Source organism: Aplysia californica, unplaced genomic scaffold, assembly GCF_000002075.1.
Source record: "Aplysia californica isolate F4 #8 unplaced genomic scaffold, AplCal3.0 scaffold00075, whole genome shotgun sequence".
Lineage (NCBI taxonomy): Eukaryota > Metazoa > Mollusca > Gastropoda > Aplysiida > Aplysiidae > Aplysia > Aplysia californica.
In genome coordinates this window covers 1,405,162-1,413,292 of record NW_004797345.1, presented here as the reverse complement: position 1 = coordinate 1,413,292, position 8,131 = coordinate 1,405,162, and the positions used below count along the sequence as shown (strand labels likewise).

The window sequence follows — 8,131 nt, the reverse complement described above, 5'->3', positions numbered from 1 at the left end:
TTGTTTGTAAACATGTCTGCCGATCATTTTAGTGTTTGGGAGCTTGGCTGGACCTCTTGTCTTTTTTATTCCTTGTGAACGTATTGCTGTCTGAAGTTACGGGTTTTCAAACTTATAAATTGGTGTCTTGGTAGAGGACATCAGTATATAAAGGTAAGATTACAAATGTAAACGTGATTGTTTTAGCAGTCATTCTCGTTTGTGAGCAAAAAGAGTCAAAATAATTTTTTATAAAAGTCTATTCTATTACTATTGTGCAATGAATCCTAATCATTAAATATACTGTCATTGTCATCCTTGCACAAGCTGCACAAGGTATTTGTTTATCCTATTTTTTCACTCCTCTGTGTATTTTGTATAGATCTAGATATCTAGAATCTAGATAACAGCCAAGTCCATGGTTAAAAGTATAAATCTAGATCTAGTTTTATCTTTCACTTTCACTCACACACAAGTACTTGAATGCTTCATTTTACTCTTCCACATTTATCACAACAAACTCACATTAACATCTTACTCGCATACATAGGCTTACATGAATTTCCCTGTTGTTTCTTCTTCTTCTTCCCTGCTCTCTGCTTCTCCAACTTCGTTAACTTTTCTCCTCTTTTCTCTTCTTCCTTCTCCACCCTTTTCTCTCCCTTTCTCTCTTCCTCTTTTCCACTTTTTCCTTAACTTTTCTTCTTACAATTTCTTCGCCTCCTCCCATGCTTTGTACTTTGCCCGTAAGACATGTATGTAGGGGCCTTAGCCCGCTTCTCTGTGTTGAAACCTTAGATAGTTCCAGCTTGCTGGTATGGGCAGGTTGATGAACGAGGGGGCAGGAATGAGTTGATTTTACAAATCAAGGTATTTTCTGTATGCCCCCTCGTTCTCCTTAGGTTCGATTTTGTGCCAATGGCAACGGCGGACCCAATGCATGTCTGATGCCATCCATCCAGTGGCAATGGCGTGATCAATTAGACTGTCAAGGACAAAGCAAAAGTGTTGTCCTGAGGCAGTTTTTGGGGGGCTTGGGGTGTCACCAGAGTTTCATCTTCCAATGGTCTCAATGCCTGCTCAGGTGGACAATAGACATAGTCCTGGTTATCCACAGGATCCCGAGCTGGGGTCGAAACCAAAGGTAGCTGAAACTCTGCTGTAGGATCCAGGAAGTCCTCGGAGGTACATTCGATCCCCGAGAATTCCAGACCTGTGGTCGAAAAGTCTAGGGCATCAACTGACCACTCACAACTAGAGACAAGGGCAGTTGGGGGAGGGCCAGCAAGTTTTTCTTCTGAAACAGAAGCAGTAGGAGCAGGAACAATATCACAACATGTGGAAACAGTGGCTGGAAGAACATCATCACAACATGTGTATACATTGGACAGAGGAACATCATCATCATCATTACATACAACGGGATAGAGTTTCCTTCATATAAATTTGTTTCAAACAGTAAAAAAGAAAAATCTCAAGTCGCTCATTTTCTAATGAATCCGTGTCTAAATAGATCTATCTAGATCTATATCAAATCATAGAAACTAAAAAATCTAAAGTACTAAGATGCCGTCCATAGTCCGTCAAGAAATAGGGTGACCTTATTTAGGCCTAAATAAGCTAAACCCCCCCTCCCTTACCTTATTTAGGCCACCTGTGGCCTAACAAAGCTAAACCCCCCTCCCTTACCTTATTTAGGCCATATGCGGCCTAAATAAGCACTCCCCAAGAAATAACTATTTTTCAAGTCACGCACCATGTAAAAAATACGGTGACGGTATGGGGTACATCCATCAAAAAATTGTACCCCATATCGTCACCCCCCCTACGGGCGCCAATTGTTACAACAAAGAGCAGCGAATGGTTTGTGGCGGTAACTAGACTCCCTATAAACTTAATAAAAATGCTAAACGAATCCTGCGGGTACGATTATAGAATCAATAGCTTATTTCCCAAGATGTATTGCGCATCTGCAAGCCGTAATGGCTGAACGCGGTTTTTACCTTTGCAGATGAAATGGATTATTTCTGCTCACACAGGTGTCTGATTTTGCTCAAAATTGTTGAACTTGAAAACAAAACAATGTTGAACGGAATTGTTTAGCAGACAGCATTCCAGATTATCGCATAATTGTCTGATTGTCCAATTTTAGGCCCAATGCGTGCCAACTGACGGTATGACGTATGTGACGGTATGCCGTACATAGGCTATAGATCTAGAGAAACTAGATCTAGAATACTTTACTAGATCTAGATTCTAGATCTAGATCTAGATAATTATTATAAATTAGATAGATCTAGATCTCTAGATCAGATTCACATCTTGATCTAGATCTCTAGATCAGATTCACATCTTGATCTAGATCTCTAGATCTAATATAATCTAGATCAAGATAATCTTGTACTAGCCCTTGTCATTATTTATAAAAAGCTGCTGGTGCCAGTGACTGAAGAGTGAAAGTAAAAGCCTTTGCAGTTGCAGTCAGTTTAAAGTCATTTACTACATGGATTTCCATCTCGTGGACAGGTGCCAGGCTTAGTAGTGCCTCTATCCTAGCCTATTAGATCTATAAGAATAGGCCTACCAGTCATTTCGTCACACGGTCATTTCGTCACACCGGTGATGTCAAGACTTCACAGTTATCTCGTCACACCCCTAATCCGCAAGGTTGAATGGGGACGGTCATTTCGTAGCACACTACATCAAAGTTTTTAGGTATTACTAAATTGATGAAAGTGAAAGGTGTGATTGGCAAGATCATGCTTAAGTTCTGTAAAAAAGAAATTAGCTTTTATAGAAATGTACGGTACTGCAATTTTGCTAAAAGCTATATATATTATAGACCCTTGCTTTCAAACACGGCCTTATTAATTCTTTACCAAGCATTGTTTTTGCCTTATTTATATATATACTATTGTTCAACTATGGAACAGTTTGGGTGAAAATTTAATTTACGTAACTTCAAAAAAACCTTTAGGCTGATCCTCCAAAACTCTACTAGCATAACAATTTTGGAGAGATGTCTATATATATATATAAGCAATGTCATTTCATCAAACATAATTGGGGTGTGACGAGATGACCTTGTGACGAAATGACTGGTTACATCATATTATAAGGCTTATAACTATAATTTTATTTTCTCATGACTCCTGAGTCATGTTATATTTTTGGCCCGTGCTACTCGCCCGATGTCGGGTGACTAGCGCCAGGTTAGCTTCAGGCTACTCGCCGAATGGCGGGTGACTAGCGCCAGGCTACTCGCCCGATGTCGGGTGGTTAGCGTCACGCTAGTCGACCGAATTTGATCGATTAGCCTGACGCTACTGGCCCGTGGGGACTTCTGTGACCTCTGGTGACTAGCATGTTCTTCCCACCCGGAGCCGGTCACCTAGATCTAGTCTTAGTCTTATACGGTGGGTGCCCACTACGGCTGGATCGCCCGACTCAATCGCCTGAAATTGAAAACAAACAAGTTTGTTTTTGAGGCGACCGAGTCTGGTGGTCCCATCCGTAGTGGACACCCCTTATTAGGTAGCGTAAATCCGGCCTCGCAGCCTTCCGAGGGACATGAAGCTATTGAGAGTAGAGCTCCTAGCACACATCTGTGATTGGCCTAAAATACAGGATAGATGATGTTTTTCCGCCATCTATTTTAGTCGTCTCTAAATTTACCACCCTTTATTAATTATTTAATTATTATCTTTCATAAGAATGCCGGTGACAAAGTTACTAACAATAGAAATGCAGCGCCGTAATGTTATTAAAGATTGTCTAACTACTACCAAGATGTTTCAATTGCTCTATCTCGCGTCTGAACGAGACTTGGGGGGCTAGATCTACTTCATCTTCTAAGCGCGTGACTGCCCATACGAGTATGTAAGCAAACGTTCCAGCGTTGAGTTGAAAGCGATACACATTTTGTCTTCGGGCAGAGAGAGAAAGAGAGAAAGGAGGGGGGTGGGAGAAAGAGAGAGAGAAAGTGAAAACGAGAAAGAGAGAGAGAGAGATTTCTGCAATCTGTGATTACAAATGGTTCACATGAAAAGTGGCAATATTTTGAAATTGTTTCACTCAGGTCTCTAAAACTTTGGAAAGTCTTTCCCACACATAATTCAGCTGCCATGTTGACCGATCAGACTCTTGACTTGGAGGACAAGGAGTGACCGAGTGAGTGAGTTAATCTTGTGCGGTTGACCTCGCAAATTTTAAAGGAGCATGCGCAGAAATCCCCACGGGCCAGAACTCGGAACATGCGCTGAAATCCCCATAGGCCAGAAGCCACAGGCCAGGCTGGGCTAATCGACTGAATTCTTTCGCCCGGAACATGCGCAGAAATCTTAGATCGAGCGAGTAGCCTGGCGCTAGTCTTCCGACATTGGGCGAGTAGCCTGACGCTAGATCTAGTTACCTGACGTCGGGCGAGTAGCCACTCTTTATATTTTTATGCATTAAGACTCAAGTTGCACAGAACTAGAATCCCACTTTTCTGTTTAAGGCTAACTCATATATCCGATAATTGTGCCGTATATATAACATGTATTTGCCGGAACGTTTGTCAGGGACCTAAGTTTTCTGATGATTGAATACGGTTGGTGTTCACCCGACTTCTCCTCTTTTCTTAAGATTTTAGCAGACTGCCTTTTCACTAAGAGTAATGTCATGGCTTTTGTCATGTAACGCCGTTGCACATTTGCGTGGATATAGCTTGGGCTACGAATTAAAATGCTCCTATCATCACTAGATGTGTTGAATTGTACTTGTAGACATATCTTTGACTGTACTTGGTTTATTTATCAGCGCTGGATTTTGGAAGGAGGATGCAGTTACAATGGAATGTGTTTATGTAGTCACTCTTGGTTCATTGTACCTTCTTCATTTATGTGAGCAGCTCCCAGTGAATATATGCCGTGCAGTGTAGTGTTAAAGTTAAAGCAGCCTGTAGATGTTTAGCTTGCTTACAGTTACTCACTTTGGTTCCAACAATATGTCATAATGAGGATCATTGAACTCACAGATTTAGAGTCAAATTGATTCTGTCTTCATGGAATTATTGCAGATATAGACACACTCTCGCAGATGCAAACATGAACACATGAGACTTCAATTCCAGATCTCGAGATGACAGGAAGCTGAACAAAATAACATTATGTGTGTAGACAACACCCTCCACCAGAGTGCAGCCATCACATCACCATGGCACTTGTTCTCTTACTTTGTTTCTGCCCATTATTCAAATTCAGATGTTTTATTACAGTCACAAGAGTCGAAAAATCATTTTAGAATTTGTAATTGCTTCTGACCCTCAATTAGACTTCCTTACATTATGCTTAGTGAGCATTTAAAGTTAAGAGATCCTAGAATCTACTTTTTGGTAAAAATCAGGGGGTGAGTAAAGATTTGTTTCTCTTACATTATTTCATTGAATAACATGATTGAACAGTAGAAATATACCGTTAGATTATCTATAATGGTAAAAGGCAGTGCTATTTTACTGCCATAAGGCTAGAGAAGGAGTGCCATGGTCTGAAGATTGCAAAGTAAGGTCTGAACTAGTTGCATGGGAGTTGCAGAATTACACAACTATTTCTGCCATAAAGACTAGTTGTGTCTGCACCCTGAGCACAGCAATAAGAGTAAATTTAGAATATATAATAGATATTTGTTGAAGTTGTATCTGAGCCCCAAGAAGAACATCTCTGTTCAGTTGAAGACCATGGAAAAACATAAAGAGAAAGGTGGTAAATGAGTAATTAATGGAAAATAAGTAAGAAAACCAAAAACAAATAGGGAAGAAACAGATGGTGCCAGAAGAGAAATAAAAAACAGGAAGAATAGAACAGACAGAAGAGAGAATACAAACAGAGGGAAGAGGAGAAGCAGATCAAGATAGAGGAAGGACAATGGAAGCTGGGAGAAGAAATCAAGAGCGTATGACGAAGAAATGCAGAATGTTGGATAGTGAAGATGATGCCTCTGTGTTGATGGAGGAAAAATGGTAATGGCAAAATGCAACTTATAACTTACAAGATAGGAGAAGATCGGGATATTTAGAGCAAAGCAACTGCTTTCTTTACTGAAATACTAGAAAATGAGGTGTCAACGCTTATGGAATTGAAAGAAAAAGAAAATTTGCCGCATCAATTGAACTGGATCAAGAGCATATACATTGAAGTGGTTGCCAGTCTCCATTTAATGTAGAATTCAAGATTCCGTTTTCTTTTCTTTTTTTTAAGCATCCTTTTATAGTCATGTCTTAATTATCCTCTTGTTTTGATTGACTACTGACTTTGTGCAGTTTGCTTTATGTATGCTTTGTCGATTGTTTTTCTTCTCTCCATCCCTGAGGCTCGCTTTCTTTCAATTTATAATAATAATCATTGCCTTTGTATAGCTCATATCCATGCTCAAGAGCATGCTTTATGCGCTTTACAACTATTATTACCCCAGCAGACCCTCTGAGAACACTCAGAAACATTCTCAGCTTCCGAGGAAGCATACAGTGCAAGGTGCGGATTTCACGCGCTCAAACACTATCAAACTGACAAGATCTTTCACTGTCTATAGCCGGATACCCATTTCCACCTTGGTGAAGAGAGGAGAATTTGTGCAAAGTGCCTTTCCCAAGGACACAACGTCGGGCCCCTGACGGGATTCGAACCCACGACCTTACGGTTGCGAGTCCGAGAGCCTAACCGCTAGGCCACCGACGCCACATATTTACTAGAAATATTCTGCTTAAGTAAAAAAGACCCACTCTGGATATGTCCATTTTGCTTATAGATTAATTAACCTCGTTTTAAAATTAAATTCTTCATTTCTTGTACGAATTGGAGGCAGCAAAAATTTACATGGACTTCGGATATTCTTCCATGAATATCGTTAAAAGTTCTATCCTTCTGCTAGGGTAAATAACATATCACTCTCAGCCCAGGTTGGCCGTGACATGTAGGGTCAAGAAGCTATAAATATGATCTAAAATGCATCAGTTTTGGTGGCGAATTACAAGAGCTTGAAAGTATCAAATGGCTAGATAGAAGACAGATGTGATCACTGAAATTGATGAATACGTACATGAATATGTAAGGCATCATGGTAAAATCAAGTGCTCGTCAAAGTAATGAAATAGAAGAGACTGGCATTTTCTGCTCGTTTGGCAGGTTTTATTCTTGAACTTGTGGATTGTTTTGGTGTTTTCTTTGCTCAACATCTTCTGAGCTCTGTCATATTAGAAATTAAGATAGCTTTTAAATCGCACAGCTTGCCTCTCAAATCCTTGCACAGTGTTAAAAGTAAAGGGAAGTGAAACATGTACCTATACTCTCACATTCCATGTCATGGTATTCCATTGATAACCTCACCATGCCAGTACTCAAATGCCCATAATATTATATGTGAGCACAATGTAATGACAACGAGTTTGCCCACTCTTTTCGTTACTTTTTAGTATTGTGTAAATGTAGGGAACTAGTCCAGTCGTATTCAATATTCCAAGGCAATTGAAATACCAGAAACAAAAGATTAATGTGATTCAAGGCAGCTGGATAGAATTCAAATGCAAAGTGATATTGAATGTTTGTCAGAGCAAAGCTGTGGCATTGTGAACACCAAAGTAAAGGCAATAACATCAGTTGTTGTTTTCTGAGAGTTATATGAGGTCAGTACACAATCGACTATAGGTATGTATTTCCCCAGTGAAGCCTGTCTTTTGATTCTGTTTGGAAGGTGCGTTTTAGTTTTAGTAAGAGTTTTTTCAGCATTTGCTACTCAATAAGGTCATATAAGTACCGAAGATTCGAGGTGTTACAAAAGGCAGAAAGGAAGGAGGAGAGATGAGGACTATAAGATGATGCTTTGTAGTCTGTGGTTGAGTTATTTGTTGATGGTGTTCACCATTTTTTTAAACTTCATTTCTGTGGTGACTTCTTTGTGTTCTTTACGTTTGTAGGTTCTTTTTTTTTCTCACCAATTCACCATCTACCATGTAATTTCTGTTTTAAGTTACATCTACCTTCAGGCTTTAGGATTGTAAAATGCAACGTTGCCCATCCCTTTCCTGCTCTCTAGCAATGTTCTGCTGTCTGCTTTCATTTCCACTTTCTGCCCCCACCCCCTCACCTCCTTTGCCCCCTCCTCTGGGCTCCTGACTCTT

The 8,131-nt window shown here is 40.1% G+C and overlaps 1 protein-coding gene across 1 annotated transcript in view; it reads left to right on the top strand.

Annotated features, from left to right (window-relative positions):
- Nucleotides 1-8,131, top strand: part of LOC101853535 (GRAM domain-containing protein 4) — a gene marked incomplete at its 3' end in the record, with an annotated part of 35,579 nt that continues 27,448 nt past the window's right edge. Inside the window, 1 exon segment of the mRNA XM_013080129.2 lies at nt 1-153.